Consider the following 20,562-nt stretch of genomic DNA (forward strand, 5'->3'; position numbering starts at 1 on the left):
GCTCCTGGCACCCAGTTTATATCATTTTCGGCACCGGGTGAAACCCTTTTTATTCTCCCAGTATTTTAACAGCTTAACTTTTAAACTTCATTTAAAAAAAATCCATTTTATTCTGTACCACTGCTGTGTTTCTTTGCAATTGCTATTGTGGTTTTAAGTTAATTTTATCTTGCATGTGTGCTTGTGTGCGTATTTTAATTTCTTCTTTACTTCTGTTAGCTGTGTAGAGAACCTCAGCTATTGGGTGCTACAAAATGAAATCACTCAATTGCTCAATCAGTGAAGCATCTGACCATGCGAAGAGTTGAAACCAAACTGAGAGGTCTTCTTCCTTCCCTTTCAGCAAACATCTGAATCCACCCTTAGGGCAGTTCCTGCTGCTGGGGGGCTGGACGGCAGCTAGAGAGCTTGCAACTTGTCCATTCATTTCACCTGCCGTCTCCTGACTGGTTTAGGGGACTCCCTCTCAGTTTCTTTGCCCCCCACTTCTGAAATGTATCCCATCCGTTTTTCAAGGCAGGCTGGTCTTCATGCTTTGCCTGAGAATCTTCAGTGCATCACCTTGAAACTGGAAGTCGTCTGCCCAGCTCTGCCGCTTCCCTGCCACCTCCTCTCAGGTAAATAAATCTATCTAAGCCTATTGTAACATGTGAAATCTGGACCCCTCTCTGCAATCTTTAATCATCAGTCACATGTGTTGCATACCAACTTCAGTCCCATGCTGGGTTGGAGACTCTCCAGCCTGAAGCCCTGGAGAGCTGCTGTTACCACTTGGTGATGTATGTACTGGGCTCAGGAAGAATATCTCCATGTGACACTTTCCAGGGTCCTTCTCCAAGTGTCCCCACTGCTGGAAATTACCAGAAGGAAATCATTCTCTGGAAGCCAGGCTTTGGAACTTACTGAAATGGAAGTTCACCTTGCAATAAAAAATAGAGGATATCAGTATTAGGAGATTGGATTTTCTCAACACATCAGGTTGAGAAAAAACTGCTTAATCTTATACAGACAGAAAAAAGTCCTAAAACTCTCCACATTCTTCAGCCAGTCATGCCATAGGATTTTTTCTTTCCTGGCAAAACACACTCAGTGTCACACCTTAGTGTCTCTTTCCATGTTAATCGCCAAGAACATTTGTTCTGCTACCAAGGTGCCATCAATTAATATTGACCCTCCCCCCATTTTCTTTGGCAGTTACAAAAATGAGGCTGGGAATCTTCGTGAGCAGATTGCATTGGAAAGTTTCCCCTGCTCATTGTTCATTTGTGCTTTTATTGATTTCTGGGGGAGCGATGAAACAATGCAAACATAAAGGGAAGTAAATGACCATTAATATCTGTGCTATCAAGGTAAGAATCATGTGAGATCATAAACATTGCCTTGATGATGCACAAATGCTCTAGACTAAGGAAAGAGAAAAGAATCTATTGATGCGACCATTTTTGCCTACATTTCAATGCTGCACAAGCCTTTGTAGCAGTGTTATGATTGTCAAGAAAACAATTGCTTAGTGGGTGCCGGCAATTAGGGTGACATCATGCAGCATTAGGAAAAGGATTAAGTAAACTGCAGCTCCAGTCAAAGGAGAAAGAAATTCATATATTCCCATTAATGCTGCGTCCACCAAGGAGCTTTTCTTCTTACCCCCAACAAAGGATTGGCAGTGAGGGTGATACTGGGCGTTGAAGATACTTTGGGCCTTCAACTCCCTGCAGCTCCAGCCAGCATGGCCAAAGGTCAGGGAAGCTGGGAGTTGTATTTATGTGTGTGTTTGCTTGTACATTATCCCTGCAACCCCGCAGGGAAGCAAGTCACATGGAATTCAGCGTGGCTCCCTGCTGCTCATCCATGAAGACTCTTCTTAGATTCAGCAATCATACTGCCTTCTGAACCTTCCGATGAGGGCAAGACTCTCCAGCATTTGTGAAATCCATTCTACTTGCATTTCATGGATTGTCAGACACCTTTTGTTCCGTTGTACATTCATTGATGGAAATGGAGTTCGCAGAAATGCATTGGTACAAATTTACACTTTGTGTTAATTTGTTGGGGGAGTGTGCAAATTCCCCAAAGTGTGCATCCCCACTCTTTATGGCAAGGGTTTGGGTCAGAGGTTTTTTTCCCCTTATATTTTTTTCTATGACATTATACCCATTATGGATGATAACAATAATATAAAGTTTTGCAAGCCTGTGGAGTCTGTGCAGCTCAGGAAAAGTCAGTTTGCTGCAGAATTTGTAGATCAGATTCTCTGGCTTTTGGCCACATCCACCACTAAACTTGCTCTCCTCCTCCTAAGAGCCTCTAAAACATTAACCTTCTGGCTGTACGAGGTTTGCATGAATTCTGCTCAGTGTAGACTCAGTGCTTCAGGATGCAGCAAAGGCATCCTGGAGTGATGCCCAGCCTGCCTCTCTTTCAGAGGCAGTGATCTGTTGTGCCACCAGGCAGCCGCGTTCGGAAGTTTCTCCTAATGCTTCAGTCTCTGGTGCTGTAATTGCCATTTTGCATCTGGCTCCACTGTTGTCACTAGCTGTGAACTGCCCTTAAAGCCTTCACTGTTGGGCACTATAGAAATGGGGAGGATAATAATAATGGTAATGACAATAGTCTGGCTGGGCTCCAAGACAAAGAAAGGACCCCCTGCTCCCCAAAGAGCAAAAGCAGAACACAATCCCGCAAGGATTATGGGCGCAGGTCCCTTGCTTTCCTGTGGTCCCTGGCTGAGTGAGAATTTCACTTTGAGAATGACTACTGAGACCTATGAATGTAGATGGTAAAATTTGTTTCTTTGTTTATATTCCACTTTTTTCTTTTAGGAGACTCAGGGCGGTTCACACAAATCTCCTCCCCCTCTCAAACATCCCCTCGCAACAAGAGCCCTGTGAGGTAGGTTGGGCTGAGAGTGTGTGCTTGGCCCAAAGTCACCAGTGAGCTCCATGCCTGAGTGGAGACTTGAACCCAGATCACCTGAGTCCCAGTCCTGCACTCTTAACCACTACACCTCACTGACTCTGTCCCAGTATGTAATGGGATGACCGTACACTCCAGAGGCAAAAAACAAGGCAAAACAAAACAAAAACCTTATCATCTTTCCAGTCTCCGGTGCTTAGGGCTTTAGATGATTTCAAATGCACGGTCCAGACATGTTTTTACTATTATCTTGCAGATAGTTACACTAATGAGAATATGGGATAGACAAGCAGTGAAGAAGTGACATTGATGCATATTAGGGAGAAAGGGGTAATGGAAGAGCTCTGAGAAAGATAGTCATTTTTTATCATTGGGCTAACTACAGTCGTGTTAACTCTGTCATATTGCATTTTTGCATATTCAACATCATAGTCCTTGCTAATAAAAATCGAAAAGACAACCAGACTTCTGAAATCATATCCAATTACCCTGGACAATTGGACATCCCTGCTGATAGTTTGCTCACCAAACATTGATTCCAATTTGGATCCTTAGGCTGAAGTTCTGATAGACTTACCTGGGAATGAGCCCTGTTGAATTAAGGGTGACTTGTTTCTCAGTGTGATTGCAGAAGCATATTTACAAGCAAACATAAGGGTGGGGAGGGGGTGCTTTTCATCACATGGCAAACCTGTTCGAACAAGTTTTAAATCCCCTCTGTCCCAGAAGCCTGGCTGAAATCTGTCCTTGTGGAATTGAGCCATCCCGAATGAGATGATCCCTTTTTCTTTGCAAGGGGCAATCCTCCTCCACTGCTCAGCTTGGCTGTGTCTTCACGGCCTTTGTGACGATTGCTTTGTGGGCCCGATCCTGCCACCAGTCTTGCCTGGACTCCTGTTTGTGCCCGGCTCTGCTCTTGCCTCTGGTCTGACCCTGCCTTGCTATGTACCTGACCCTTGCCTTCACTTCTCCTTCTGCCATGCCTTGTTGGCTTCTGAACTTGGTGGGCACCTGATCTTGCTTTCATCTCTTGATCTGCCATACCTTGTTCACAGATATGGCTTATTTCCATGCAGTGTGCGTACGTGCGCATGTGCGTGCATGCACGTGCTATATTATTTATTTATTCGTAGAACAGTAGAGTTGGAAGGGGTCTATAAGGTCATTGAGTTCAACCTCCTGCACAGTGCAGGACTCCAGTGGAAGCATTCCTGACAGACGGCTGTCCAACTGCCTCTCGACTGCCTCCAGTGCGGGACAGCCCTTGGCCCCAGGTCATTGGCTCCATTGTTATACTGCTCCAACAGTCAGGAAGTTTTCTGGATGCCTAACCGGAACCTGGCTAACATAAGCCTGTTATTCCATGCCTTGCACTCTGGAATGACTGAGGAGAGAGCCTGGTCCTCTTCTGTGTGACAGCATTTCAAGTATTTGAAAAGTGCAATCATATCTCCCCTCAGCCTTCCCTTCTCCAGGCGAAACATAACCAGGTCTTTCCATCTCTCCTCACAGGGCTTTGCTTCCAGTCTCCTGATCGACCTTGTTGCCCTCCTCTGAACCCTTTACAGTTTGTCTGCATCTTTCTTAAGCTGTGGAGCCCAGAACTGGATGCAAGACTCCAGATGGAATGTTGCATCTCTTTCAATCTAAGAGCTGCTGTTCATTTTGAAGACATTTCAGGGACTGCATGCCAGGGGGAGGGGGGCAAAGACCAAAGTCCCAGCATATTTTAGCTTAAAACACTTATTAGCAGTGACCACACTTCAAGGGAGACATGTCAAAGTTTTCGATTGGGGGAAAAGCTGCACAGGAGATGGGAACCCAGCAAATCATTGGTGGTCTGGAGAAAGAGGGTTGGACCACGGAAGAGGGCTAGGGTGTCTTGGAAAACTCAGAAGGCTGGCTGAAATTTTAGGTGGGTTAGATATGGTCATCCTGCCTGAAGTTTTGTGCCCCTCTTCAAGGAAGACCCCCTCATTCTCTCGAACAACAGGGGCTTTGCCCCACTTATACAATTAGGTCTCCATTTAATAAGTCAGATGAACTAGATTGTGGCAGAGGCAATATACTGTCTAAGAGCATGACCCTATGGCCTTCAGGTCATATCCAGCAGGCCATAAGATCATGTGAATTCTCAGATCAGAGGTCAGAGAATTCTGAGGTTGGAAACTAATCTCAGAGAGCGGGGAAAGGAGATTTTTTGGGGTTGGGGAGAATAGGTTGAGATAACAAGTAGGATGTACAATGCTTCCTTCCCCCACCTCCAGAGCATCTTTGCAAGGAAGCCGAATGAAGATGGAACATTTAAAATGAAGAATTGCTGCTGCTACAGAAATGCCGTGTGGGAAGTGTGGGGAGATGGAGATCGCCCCCCTGCCCCCCGCTCTGCCTGCTCTGCATTGGATGCTTGCGTGTGGGTGAATTGATAGCTCTGCTCTTTAAAACATTTAACTTGAGTTTTGTGGCTGTTTTATCTTTTTATAAAACTGTATATAGGTATCAGGACATTTTTATGACTCTGTTTAGTTTGTTAGCACTGTGTCATTGGACACTTTTGTTGCTTCTTGTTTAATTTGACCATTTTAAACTTTTGAAATATTCTGGGAATTTCCTTTCTATTTTGACAGTGATGACCTGGGCATAAAAACAATAAAATTGAACTGACAGTGGGGCGTGTGCCACATCCTACTCCTTTCTTGTACTCCTGTATAAAACCAAGAGTTTGAGCTTGATGGGCTTTTGACACATTTCTGACTGGATGACGAGCAGCAGGCTAAGTTGAGGATCTTTTTTCCAGTTTCCATTAAATTGCTCAAAATATTCGTGCAAATTTGGAGCTGAGAAGTACATATTTCTACTGCATTTTGTTTGAACTGTGTCCATTTATGCAAATTATCTAAATCTGGTGGAGTAGAGGCCCTGAAATTTATGCAAATCTCTCTGGCTTAAAAATATTGGAAATCACAGTCTGTTTTAAAAATGGAAGTACTAGCTTCCTATTGGAACAGGGTTGATGAAATGGAATCCATGGGGAAAAGTTGAGAAAATAATGGGATTTTTATTCGCTATCAGATTCCTCAGACATCCTTCCACATGTTGCCTCTTATGGCCAATTACCTTTCTCCCCTTCCCCTTCCCCTTCCCCTTCCCCTTCCCCTTCCCCTTTCAACTGCTTGCTGCGATGATAGAAAAGCTTTCCATCTATTTAGTCCAGGTATAAAGATTCCCTTTACCCCTCCATAACGACCGATTCTTGCACGATTTGTGGCAGATCTTATCACTCCCACAGAGTGCTCTAACCTTCAAAGATTTTAAACCTCTTTTACAATGGCACTTAAATCTTTCTCAAAAAATTGATTATTGTCTCATTTTCAACTCTCAGCTGATTGATTGCTGGCTAAGTCTGGAGCTTATCTCCAGGTGTACTTAAAAGCTCAAAACAGCATTGTGTTCCCCTGCTGTGTAACGATGGGCTTCCAGCAGAGGCCATGGATAAATCTCACCATCTCCACTGCTTTCATTAGTGCCTAGATAAAGGTTATGGGATGAGGTGGTGGTGGTGGTATCAATCATCGCCAGAAGGCTCACACTGATAAAACTCATTTTCTTGATCAATGCTGTTCAACGAATACCTCGTCCATGTGGGAGGGTCCCAAGAAATGTGAACTTTCACTGGCTCTGTTCTGTCCCCTCATGTGCCTCCATCACGTGCTATGCAGCATTATTAATATCATTTCGTGTATTTCAAACCTCCCATAGCCAAAGCTCTCTGGGCGGTTTGCAACACTTCATAAAATTAGAAGTTTTATAACAAATACGGATGGCAAATACAACACAAAAATTCAGGTTAGGCAGCTAAGAGGAATGTCAATAAAAAAGACAGCTGTCATAAAAGGCCCATTGTTAAATACCCTGAAGTCTCATTCAATGCTAGTCATAACCTTGCAGAAGGTGGGCCCCAGTGGGACCACAACTGAGTAGCCTGCTTCCCTTATCATCCATCTTCAAGATTCCCTTGTGGAGGAAGCTGCAGGAAGGTATCCAGTGTTGATTCTGGGTGGCTTGGGTCAGGAGAGCCATCCTGTCAGGTACTGCATGTGGACAATCCAAGGAAGGGACAGTCTAAGGCTGCTCACTGAAATCAAAGCAGTGCTGAAGCAGTGTCCAAGCTGGCTTGTGCACCTTCTTGGACAGCTCCCTCAATTTTGAACGGGGACACATCTGGCACCTCTGCCATGGACACTTCTGAACTGTGCCTGTCAGCCAAAGCATCTACGTTGCATGTACATTATCTGTACTCTGAACTATTCTCAAATCTTTAGATGACATCCCCTGTTGAAAGATGTGCCAAATTAGCTAGATATAATACTGGCATCAGTTAAATGATATATTAGATGCCAGGTGAATCTCCGTTGTTACTAGAACTTTTTAAAAAATTATGTAGCATTACCCATCATCCTTACAGTTATGGGGTGATATAAATGCCAGTTAAATATATGGCACTAACAAGAGAAATACAGGTGGCAACCATGTAATTGAAGACTAGATTAGTTCATTTAATGCAATAGGATTTATGAATGTCTCTCTTTCCTTTCCTCATTTACATCTACAAAAAATTATTAATGATGGAGAAATGATTCCCCCTCCCCTGCCAGACCTTGCTTTTTCGTTTCTGTTGCAATTGTCTCTGTCTTTGGAATTCTTCATCAGTCGTTACTTGGGTGATTAAAGAGTGCTAGAATGTGTACAGAGTCATCTCCATATAATAAGACACATTTTAGTAATGTGGAAAAAGAGCTGGAATTTCAACCTTTCCTCTCCATCCAGGGAATTCTTCTTGTCTTGTGACACCATCCAGATGAGGTTTTACCTCACAGAGCTCTTGCATTTATTGCTTCCCGATTAGTTGGTTCACAGGCGTTTCCACAGAGAAGAAGGGGTAACATCCAGATAGAAAATTTGAGATAGCTAAATTTGTTTTCAATTTGTGTCCATTTCAGTGCTTTCTCCACAAATTCCATGGATGGCTGAGTATGACCATTTCTGGCTTGTTTCATTTTTATTTTTACCCATAATTCGACTTGCTTTCATATTAATCTATTCTCAAAATATCTATTAGATTATGTTTCTTTCCTGCTCTCTTATGTTGTAGTTGAGTCTGTAATGCTCTTTACTTTGCTCTATAAGACTGCAACAACCAAACAGTCAATTGGACAAACATACAGATTTTGATATGCCTTCAATTGTGTATTTTCTCTCAAAATATGCATCTGTTGGCAAACTGGTATGCTTAAACTACAGAAAACAGCATTATAACATTCAGAGATATCGGGTGGGCATTTCGATGCTAAACTGAATATTTATTCACAAGTTGGAATGAACTAATCATTTTTTTCTGGTCATGCCAATTTTCTGTTGTGTAATGAGACATAAAGACATTCTATTCAATTTCTGCAGATTCTTTCAAACAACCCCCCATCCACACACACATTCATTCCCTTAGGCAATTCCCCTTCAAACATGCATGTTTGTATGCAGCTCCCATTAACAGAGAAATGTCTGTGCATATACTGAATTTATATCCCATCTTTTCATATAAAGAACCCAAGTCAACTTACAGGATTCTCCTCCTCCTCTCCATCTTAGCCCCAAAACAATCCTGTGGAGCAGGTTAGACTGAGAGTCAATGACGGTTCAAAGAGGGCTCCATGTCTGAGCAGGACTGAAGTTGGATTAGTCCCAGTGCAACACTCAAAACTACTACATTGCACAATGGTTGTATACAGCTTTGTGCAAGATATGCATTTTAATACAATCTCTGAGCTGGGAACTGCATTGCAAAATTTCGAGAAGTGCATAGGCCAAAAGACAATTGTGTCCCTATCCACATATTACTCTGGGAAGTGTAATTAACTTGGTTCACTGAAAAACATAGGCCAGGTAAAATTCTCTCCCATCCCCCCTCACAAGAGGCCATGGGTCCATTGTACAGGATTTGCAAAAATCAAATTCGCCAAAGATCCCAATGAAAATGACATTGGTGGTGGGCTAGCTGAATTTTTGGGTGGTGAGGGCTAAGGGGCAAAACCTGTTCCTCATGGTGAATGTAGACTCAGACTCTATGACAATATGGTCAAACAACAACAAAGTGTAACAATTATGCCTGTTTCATTAGGCTTAATTGAGCTTTTAATTAAAGTTAAGTCATTTACATCCTTCTTGTTTTCATTTTGTTTGCACAACTCTGTTAATGAACTTCTCAAATGAAGTTTGTTCATTTTCAGCTATTTCTTAAGTGTCTGGTTATTCTGTTTATTTTCAGTTCATGGACTTATTAATTCATTTTCATGATCAGCCAAAAGGCAAGTTCTTGCAGAGAATAAACACTGTATTCAATAATGGGGGAAAAGCCACATTAGATTGTAGTGGCTGGATTTGGAAATATCCAGGGTGGATTTCTTTGTTGTACCGTGTAGAAAATATATCCTCAAGTTCAGGTCAACATTTTCCCCCCTCTAAAGTACAATATCTAGATTAGGGTACATGACATGCTGATTTGGTTGGGAGGGAGAGTGTTTAGAGAATTCAGGGGAGTGTACCTCCATGGAAGCAGATTTTGGCTGGACAGTAGAAGGACATTCCCAAAAGTTCAGACTGAGAACAGTGCAACAGTCTGCAAGATGGAGGGCTCTTCTTTGTGTGAAGTATTCCAGCAGCATCTGGATGCTTGTTTGTCTGATACGCTGCTGTTGCACTCTGCAATGCAGATCCTTCACTAAGCCTGAGGCATGATCAAATGTTCTTTTCAAGAAGCATGTCTCTCTCTCAGCCTCCCAATGGTCTGATAGGACTGGCTCCAAACTCAGCCCTCAGAATTTCCAAGACTGGAAATTCCCAATTCAGAAATTCCAATTCTTTCCAAGCAGGACTTAGAAAGTTCTTGACCTTGGAGAACTGTTGCCACGCACCGCAGTGAATGCTGCGCTGGATGCATCAATGCCATGCCTTTCCTTAAGGCAGATCGCAAATGAGAATGGGAGTGAGTTCAACTAATTTTGAAATAAGACTCCATCAAGATTCTCAGTGAATTCAAGCATCCCATCCCTAAAGAAGGGGTGATGGAGTTTCTGTTGTCCTTTGCATCTAAGTTCTCTGCTGTCCTCAACTGATCTTGCTTGACCAGTGTCTGGTTGGCGTATGCAGAGGTCTGACAGGAATCCCACCCACTGACTCCCCAGGCACATCCAAGCCCCTTGGAAGCAAAGGAAGGGTCTCTTTGGCCTCCCTGTTATCTTGCATTCCCACTCAGCTAGCTACAGCTGAGGTGTCCAGGCTTTGTCCTAGAAAGCACTGATGTGTGTCCTGCATAAGGATGGACACATTTGTGAATTTGACTTTCTCCCACATTTTGACATTTAAAAACCCTTGGAATTCCCTTTTCTCTTAATTGAAAATTTGAGCAATATGAAAAGAGATGAAATTCTCACCCATGTGCACTGGCCAAATCCAACAGGTGCAGCAGTTCCCAGCAGTGGGAAGACCATGTGGTCACCTGCCTGCCATATACGTGTTAAAGAGGAGGAACTTTCAGAAAGAAGATGGGATCTCTAGTTTGGTAGCATTATGGGTAAATTCAGAGGGATTTAAACCCTGATCTTTAAGAGCAAAAGCCATTCAGCATCCTGGGCCAGGATGGACAAATTTGTCACTTCTGTCTTGTCCCACATTTAGAGTATTTAAACCTCAAGTTCTTCTACCCAAAGCATGGGAGATGGTTGAAGCCCCATTGGTGAGGGTGTTTAAGGATAGGCTGGACATGCACATGGTAGGCCTGTCATGAGCAGAGCCAGCTGGAGCCGGGGGTCAGGCTAGATTGCCTGGGAGACCCCTTCTGCCTTGCTCTGTTTCTATGCTTCTAAATGTGGAAAAAACATTCAAATGTTGATAATTTCTGGTTGAAGCCTCACTGAAATTAAAATTTCACTGCCCTGTGTCATGGTGGGTTTGGATCAGCCTTCTGCCTGTTCATCAGCTCAGCTTCAAGAATTGCCCCCAGATTCTCCAACACTGTTTCCATTTCAATACAGTTTCTGGACATTATGCTCAGTTGGAAATAGTTGGAGACATGTTCCCTGGAAGATCAAAGGCCAAGAAGGTGGCTAAAATCACCCCTGAGCAATTTAATGGGTTGAAGTATCATTCTTCTGCGGAGGGGAATGTGGGGAATGAGGACAAGTTTGGAAGGATCCTGCAGTTAGTATAAATTCACACATCTGTTCAGATTACTTTTCTCCTTGTATCAGCAACAGTACCCTGCCTGAAGCCTGATAAAGTGATCTGGAAAATGAGAGACAGCACAGACGAAAGGGATGGAGGCAACAGACTAAGCACTGATCTTATGCTAAGTGTCAATAGTCAGCATCTCTGGGTGTGGCCTCAGCCAATGTTAGTATCCTAGTTTCATGGGGAGTAAGAATGCCATGAGCAGTTCTTTCAAATATAACACTCATCAACTTCTGTGTGACTCATGCTTCCCACAAGGAAAAGCTAAGATTTTCTGGGACAGGGAGGAGGAGTAATGGTCTAAGGCAAAATGTTTTAGGCTAGAAATTCCAAAGTAGGGAATTTTCTTCCGTTTCACACTTCCTTCTACTGTGAAGTGATGCAGAAAGCAAATAACTTGTTCATGGTTGCTCAACTGTGATTGAGTGGTGGTTTTACTCAGAGTACTGTGCCATGCATCCAGAATCACACTTGACCTTCAGCAGACAAGTAATGGAGAACCATGATGGAACGGTGTTTATCGTGTTTACAAAACCAAACATGGCACGGGTTCTTTGTGGCAAGCACTGAGGACTTGGCAGTGCTTTTGACTGTTGAATGGATGGTCTTTGGGCACAATGTATAAACAAATAAATAGATCCATCTCTGGGCTGCCTCTTTTGAAGTCTCTGTATATCCATCCCTAACAAAGGTAGTATATATAATATAAAGGTACATAGTACATATGCATTCACTCTAGTAGATTTATTCAAATTCCATGTAAGAAAACTAACATTTTGTTTTATTTTTGAAACTCAAAATAATTAATAAAATGGTTTACATAGCTGCCAAACCATAATCTGAAAACAGGGTTTGGAGCTGAGATCCAACACAATGTCTGGACAAAACCAGCCTAGTCACAGCCTAGTCTGAAATTTTGCACCTCTGTAGTCTGAAATATTGTGCAACCTTTTGGGCAACACATCCAGGATTCACAAGAAGAGTACAGAAAGAGGGGAACTGCACAAATAGTTTATGTCTGTATGTCTGGAAAACAAAACAGCCTTGCAAGCTGTGGTCTAGGGCTATGGCTGAGATGGCCCAGATAGTCTTTCTGCTTATAGCACCAGTAGAAGAGAATCCTTCCGTAAATCTGTCTCTTATAGACATCAGCAGCTTGATGGGCTTGTTATGCAATCTTAGCTGAACTGGAGACTTACCTATTGCCCATCAAGTCTAGGTGAAAGACTGCAGCTGAACTCCAGATCTAGTCCGAGAAAATGAGCTCTCCAAGGTACTGATGATTCTTGACTGTCTGACAGAATTAATCCACCTCTGATATCTGTGCTGGCCCAGGGGCTCCTACTCTTTGTCAGGGAAGGACACAGGATAGGTCAGTACTCGGGAACCAGTGGAAGAACTACAAGTCCTATCATCACCATCTATTGGCATGCTGGCGAGGCTGATGAGAGCTGTCGTCCAGAAGCATCTGGAGGGTTCCTTAGCATTGGTGCAAGCCAGTGCAACTAAATCCACACAGCCCTCATGTTGTGCCACTATTAAGCATGTTGTTTATTAGATGGTGGGATCTGCATCAACGTACCATTTCTGCACCCAGGCCCTGTCTCACAGTAAGTGCTGTCTCCATCGTCCAAGACCTGGGTCATGCTCTTGATTCATTAAATGAAAAAGATTTTCTGATGGTTACAGAGCAAGTGGGACTACTATAATTATTTTTTCAAGCTCCATAAAGGATGCTGTCCAAGTGCATCACAGCATTCTCACTGGCCTTTAATAGGTGCTTGTGTGCACAGTGTTATTCCCACTTAGCGGTTGCTTCTGGCATTTTCACTTTATGGGAAGAAATCTGCCTGCTCCATAGTACTGCTTTACTCAGAGACATTTATTTTGTGGGGTTTTTTAAACTTAAAGGTGATGGGGAACATAATATATTATATGTTTCTGTTAGAGTGCGTATTCGTTCTGCACAGACAACAAACACCAGATGTGAATCATTGCCTGGTACAGCAGAGTGCTGCTAGCTGCAGATGAAGCTTAGGGTTTAAACCAAAAGAAACAGAGACATTTGCTTGCTTGAAAACTTCAAATGTTTTGCAGGGATATATTAATGGCCTTCCTGGACCACAGCACAGACTTGTCTAGTCCACAGTGCCTGTTGATGCTGTAAACCTGTGAACTGATTCAGGGCTGGATCAAAAATATTTTGTTCCTATTGACATCAATAGGAAATAATGTGGATCATGACTTATGTCCCATTGATTCCAAGGGAAATGATGAGCAATTGACATCACTAGATCTAAAGTTCTTGTGTTGGCTCTTGCCCAGAGCAAGAAGCCCTCTGTGTGTGCCACTCTAAACTGGTGGATCTCATTACTGTTGTCCAATGATTTGAATCTCCCTTTGAGTCAATCTGCATGGAATCCAAATGGAAAGGACAAGGTGTGAGAAATGTACAGTTTCTGCATGCTTATTTGGAGAAGGAAATAAATAGCAGGATCTTGAGGAATCAGGCCTCCATAGAGAAGTACCCTGACTGCCAACCCAAACAACTAACTCTTGGATTCAATCCATAGGTCATATTAATGTATTTGATGTGTTTTTGTGCTGCTTCTCAGCCAAAGTGGCTCTAGAACCACTTACATTAAACAAAACAATCTCTCTCCCTAGAGCTGAAGTCTAAAAAGCCACAACACATAAAGAAAAAGGTGGGTGAGGAGGGGAAAATTGTATTCTTTTAGTATCGCTGCTGAAATGTCCCAGTTTCCCCTGTCATTTCAGTCAGCCAGCCTGACTGGTTTGCATGTGGACAAGCGCCAAGATGGTAACATTCCAGAAGTCAGTCCTTGGTCAGATAAAGGAGATGACTGAATATAATTTACCACCGAATCTGTTAGGACTCTTTTGTCATGAGAAAGTGCTCGTTCTGCCAGTAGACGTAGTCCGCTCCACTTACTGCTGCTAGGATGCGGACAGGTAATAATTGGCAGGGGAAAGTTTGGTTGCTAAGAATGCCATGACACACCTGAGTAAATCAGCAACTATTATTCAAGTAAGAGGAAGTAGGCAGATGGATAATAGGTTTAGTTGAGAACTGTAGCCTCTGTGTAATTTACTAGAATCCAAAAGTTCAAGTCTGGACTAAAAAAGGTGATGTTGGGTTGTTCTTTCTGATTGCTATTTGGAGAATCATGTGGGTGGCATATCTCTCCCCTCCCATTCATCTGTTGGATGTTGCCAAGTTCCTGTGTGAGAGACACTGCTGTGTGTCTTCCCTAGGGCAAGAACCTGAGGGAAGTTGTGGCTGTGGAGCTCCTGCAGATGAAATTCCTTGGGCTGGGAGGGGAAGGAAGGAATATTGGTTATAAATGAACTTCTGACTGGGGTGTATTCACTTTTGGGAGTCCTGGGAAGTCCCATATCTCAGACCTTTTATGCCTCATGCACCTGTAGTCAGGTTACATAAACTTAAAGCCTTTGCCTCATTTCTGTGGGTGAATTTTCCGGTGTTGCTCAGAGGTTCTCATATTGCTGTACTGAAGCAGAACTAGGACTTCATTTGTAGACTATGTAGCAGTGCTCTGACTTGCATGAAAGTTCTGTTATGTGTATCTCAAGTCAGCTGAACCAAAGGTTTATACAAGGCTGTGGCTAATTGTCTACTTGACATAAATAGTCCCAATCAGGTTTTGCCATGCCCATAAAAGAGAGGGAAGCCATGGCTGGTTCCATCTTGCTTCCCTCTTGGCTCATGGCTAAAGCCAGGCACAATCTGCTGACGATTGGGATTTCCAGGTGGCACGTTTCTCCACTGTTTTCAAGACAAATGTTCCTTGTCATCGGCTACCAACACTCTCCACCCACTGTCCAGCCTTCGCATCAGTGGCTTCAGTGAATCAAGTGAAGGTGGGCTATGGTCGTTTATTCAAACATACAGAAACGTCCTCGCTGTCCTGCCTCATGGTGCTGACTCAGCACTCGGACAGAGGTAGATTGGTGGGCAGGGAATGCAAGAAGGGCTGCTACAGGTATGCGGATTCATAAAAGCAAAGCAGAGAAGGGGAGAGCTAGGAAAGGTGGCAGCAGGGGCAGGGGGAGTAGTAGAATAATTTGCTCTAAAATCCTAAAATTAGCAGCTGTGCTGAAAATAGAAAAACTGGGGCCGGCCCAGGGTGTTCTGCTACCTGACGTGGATTCCAGGTGGTGCTTTCTTCCCCACAATGGTGAGATGCATTGTATATCTTTAAAAGTTCATCGATATTTCTTGCTGGGCCATTCACCCTGCCGTCATTTATTCTCTCCTTCCTTGCCACATCTGATGGGGGAGTGAGAATTATTCTGGACCTACCTTGGAACATGTGCACAGAGGTTATTTACTGCAAGGAGCGAATTGTGTCCTATCCACGTGGGCTGAATCTTCAGTGTCAGAGTTAGAGGGTAAGTTTTGCCCTTATTCCCACATGTAGCTGTTTCTTCCTCCAGAGAGTCATGAGTAGTAACTGTTCAAGGTTCTGGGAGAAATTCAGTATTTTTGTAATGCCACTTCCAGGTGACTGCCGAGGGCACTCTTTAACGCAAATAGAACCGTTCCAATTTAAGAACTCTGTTGGTTGGTCACATTGCATTTTGCTGAAAAAGTGGCTCAATAGAGGACATTGATCTCCATAAAATGTGCTTGTGCTAATTTATTGGTACAGATTCAGATGACAAATAATGATTAAATGGAGAAGAGGGGGAAGTGAGGAAGATGGGGGCCAGGAGACTTCTGCGTGTGCTTGGTTTGCTGCTCAGATGCTATCAGGCCTTACATCAGAGGGAGGTCCACCTTGTCCAGCTGTGAACATTCTATAGAAGTGAATTGTCTAGCTTAAAAATGTGCTTTCTGAAGAAATACTTCCTCTCATATCTCTTGCATCTTTCGCAAGAGTAGATTATTGATAAACTCAACTTGTTTCTTTCTTACCTAAGTTGTTAAACTTACGGCCCAATTTTAAGGCTGTATATTTACAGTTGTGGATGTTTGGCACTTAATGGTCAGGTCAAGGCCTGAGAGGGCCAGGAAGAGTTAGAAAAAGACATGAGAGAATCTTTGAAAATTATGTGGGATTTTGTCTGGGGGGGGGAACTATATTTATATCTTATTAATATTGACACAATTCATTGTATTATTGTATTATCCATTATATTGTATTATGTATTAATATTATGTATTGCATTATGTATTATATTATTGTATTAAGGTTTGTTTTTGTATCGCCTAGAGTTAAATATTGTATTGCTTATTTGTACTGCTTTAATGCATTATGGTATTTCTATGGAATATGTACTTTTTTCCTATTGTAAGCTGCCCAGGGAGCCCTGTGGGCTACAGGGCAGCATACAAATGTAATGTAATGAATAATAATAAATGTCAAGTTGGACTCTCTTTTATGGATTGTGTGAGCAAAGAGTTGTCCTTTTCCTTTTATTGCATATTTTTTGCAGTGTATTGAAGTGGAGGATTAAAACAATTAGAACATTGAGTTGAGGAGGGGTGGATAGCACTCAAAAGGGAGGTTTTGGAGGTGCAAGCCTTGACGATACCTCTAGTCAGTAAGGTGGGGAGGTGGAGGAGAGTGCCGCCACAGATGCAAAAGGAGGTAGCTAGAGGGATTAGACGAAAGAAGAACCTCCGTAGGAAATGGGTACTGGGGCAAATAGACAAAAGGGTATACCGGGAGAAGGAGGCTCGTTGCAGAAGGATTCTTCACAAGGCTAAGGCTGATTACGAGCTGAGACTTGCCAAGAATATCAAGAGCAACAAAAAGGGCTTCTTTCAGCATGTAAATAAGAAGAGGAAGGGGAGACAAGTGGTGAGACCACTAAATAAGGAGGAAGGAGATCCAGTGACTGATATGAGGGAACAGGCACAGATGCTAAATGACTATTTTGCCTCTGTGTTCTCCCCAAAGCAGGATGGGGGATATCCACATAGGAGATTAGATGAGGTTGGGGACTTAGGGGCACAGATTAGAGTCACCCCCCTTGAAGTCAAGGGGCTCCTCAGGGCATTGGACATTACAAAGGTGCCAGGCCCTGACGAGTTACACCCGAGAGTACTTAGAGAGTTGGCAGGAGTTCTCTCACACCTGCTGGCCTCCATTTTTGAGACCTCGTGGAGAACAGGTGAAGTTCCAGAGGACTGGAGGGTGGCATCAGTGGTCCCAATTGTCAATAAGGGTAGTAGAAAGGACATGGGGAATTATAGACCGGTTAGCCTTACGTCCATTGCAGGAAAATCAATGGAAAGGCCCATAATAGAGAGAGATCTAGTGATGCTGGATAGGGAAGGGAGGCTGACAGTCACACAACACGACTTCTGCAAAAACAGGTCCTGCCAGACAAATCTTGTGGAATTCTGTGACAAGGTTTCGAGATGGCTAGATGGAGGGGATGCAGTGGATGTGGTATACCTGGATTTCAGCAAGTCCTTTGACAAAGTGCCCCATGATATCCTGGTGGAGAAACTGAGGAGTTTTGGGATACACCAAAGCACTGTCCGGTGGATTAGGGCATGGTTGACTGACCGAAAGCAGAAGGTAACCATTAGCGGGGAATCATCAGGATGGCGGCCAGTGACAAGCTGGGTCTCCCAGGGCTCTGTCCTGGGGCCAATCCTGTTTAATCTTTTCATTAATGATATGGAAGAAGGGGTGAACAGTCTGCTGATGAAATTCGCAGACGACACTAAAACTGGAGCAGTGGCCACAACTGAGGAGCAGGTACTCCAGATCCAAAAGGATCTCGACAGACTATGGAAGGGGGCAGGAGACAACAGGATGGCGTTCAATGTGGATAAGTGCAAGGTCTTGCACTTGGGGCATAGGAATAGGTGTCATAAGTACAGGTTAGGTGGAGAGCAGCATTTGTGAAAGGGACCTCGGGGTACTGGTTGACTGCAGGCTAAACATGAGTCAGCAGTGTGATACGATGGTCAAGAGGGCGAACGCCACCCTTGGTTGCATAGACAGAAGTGTGGCTTCTAGATCAAGAGAGGTATTACTACCACTCTACATGACTCTGGTGGGCTCGCAATTGGAATATTGTGTTCAGTTTTGGGCCCCTCATTACAGAAAGGATATAGCCAGGTTGGAGTCAGTTGGTTGCTGATAGGATACATCCCAACAGTGGGACAGCTGAGGGAGAATGGAAGCCATGATACTGTAGAAACCCTTGATCATCTGTTCAGGCAATCATGGTAACCATGTAGGACTGCTTGTTTTGTTGGATGAGCCCAGCTATTGTGAGTTGGGTTCGGTTGAAGACAATGATACGCTTAACCGAGCTTCATCCCCAAAAACTTGAATACACATCTCTGGTCCAAAGCAAACACCCTAGCTGAAAACATGCATGCAATATAGATGCACATTTCCTATAAGATCCCGAACCATTTCTGCTTGTGTCCCCAGTATATTAATAAGCAAATGAGGCATAGTCTTTTCTGGCAATCAGCTGGTATTTGATTGCAAGAAAGATGATTTCCTTTTTGCTGGTGATCGCAGAACAAACCAAGCATCGCAGAGTATTTTCTCCTCTACTGAAATCATTTCCAGTGATAGAATGTAACTTGTTGGGAACTGTTTTGATCATTTGGCCATGACCAAATTTCATATGCATACAGCAAAGTAACACTTTAAAAAATGAGGGCAGAGGAAAGACCTGCTTTGCTTTTTATTTGCATTAAAAATTAACACTGCCAGAAACTTGTCATCCAACATTTTACAGCATTTCCCTTAGTCATGGATCATAAATCAAAGGCAGAGCATGCAGGAGAGTAAGGAGGTGACATGATAGAGGTGTACAGAACTATGCATGATGTGAGAAAGTGAATAGTGAGAAATATATCTCCCTTTCTCACTGCAAAATCTCAGTGGGGTCAACCCACAAAATTAGATGATGAGGGATTCAGGGCAGATAAAAAGTGGTATTTCTTCACAAAGCACATAGTCGAACTATGGAATTCATTTTCATAAGAGGTAGTGGCCTCCAGTTCAGATGACTTTGAAAGTGGATTCAACACATTCATGAAGGGGAAGAGTATTGACATCTACTAGCCTTGAGGGTTATGGGGTATGTCCAATTTCCCAGGCCGTACATGCTTGCCTGTTGCTGAGGAACATGAGTGGAAGGATGTTGTTCCACTCAAGTCCTACCTGAGAACCCCTGTAAGCGGCTACCTGGCTATGGTGTAAATAGAACACTGGACTAGATGGATCTTTGCCCAGCCCAGTGTGGATCTACTTACGTTCTTCTTATTTGTGTGCAGAAAGTCCTAGGTTAAATCTGCAGCATCTCCAGAAAAAATGGGTGAAGAGGCATGTGATGGAAACACATCTTCTGGAGAACCTCTGTCAGTCAGGGTAGAATGCTCAGGGGTTGGATGAACAAATTGTCTGATGTGGTAAATGGCAACTTCCTAGGTAAACAGGGATGCTTTTGCTTGCTGGTGATACCCTGTTCTCTCAAGAAGGGCCACTGCTAGTCCCTGATAAAATGTTATTGTTTGGAAAGGATCCAGACTATAACAAAAGCACACTATGGATGGCGTGCTTGCAAAACACAATGTTTGTGAACTTCCCTGAAGAATTATGATGCTGGCAAGCTCTGGTGACGTTGCACATGGGTTTCTGAAATCCCAGTGTCTCATGGACCTCAGGATGTTTGCATGGGCAACAGGTCCACTTTCAGAGGGAGAGACTTGGCTTGGAAACTGGCAATGTTCATCATCCTCGCTTCACCAGTACCAGAGCTCTGATGCCTTCAGAGGCAAAAATGGTGTGTTGGATGTATCAGGGAGAAGCCACGTTTTCTCCCAAACCTGGACCTGGCATGGATTAATTCCCTCCTCTTGATTTCAGGAAAAAGCAGCCCCTTGAAATACTGGTTCTCCTTCCTTCCCTTGCATTTGAAGAGTGGTTTTGGTTACAATGAAACTTCTTGCTTTGCTTCACCCAGCCCGTATGAGGAACACTTTGCCTACGGTTCACACAATGCTGTAGTGTTCATGCACATAAAATTCACCTGCTCTAATGTCAAGATGGCTGTTCCCCTTCTGATTTTAATGTGGCAACCTGATGGAGGCAGCTGGAGCTGGTACATAGAAAGGCAGTTTTACTACATGTCTGTAGTAAACCAACATTTTAGCTCTCTCTCCAAAATGCACAGTGAGGATAAGGTAGGGGAGATGATTGAAGACAGGAACCTGAAAACAGAAACTGTCCTTGAAAGGAAGTTTGAGAGTCTGAGCCAGCTTAAGCCAAGCAGTTTGGTTTTGAGATATCACTTTTTGGGTGGTGGTTGGGAAGCAACTACATTTAGCCTGCAATCAGA

Source organism: Varanus komodoensis, unplaced genomic scaffold, assembly GCF_004798865.1.
Source record: "Varanus komodoensis strain SLA01 unplaced genomic scaffold, ASM479886v1 scaffold18_3, whole genome shotgun sequence".
Taxonomy (NCBI): Eukaryota; Metazoa; Chordata; class Lepidosauria; order Squamata; family Varanidae; genus Varanus; species Varanus komodoensis.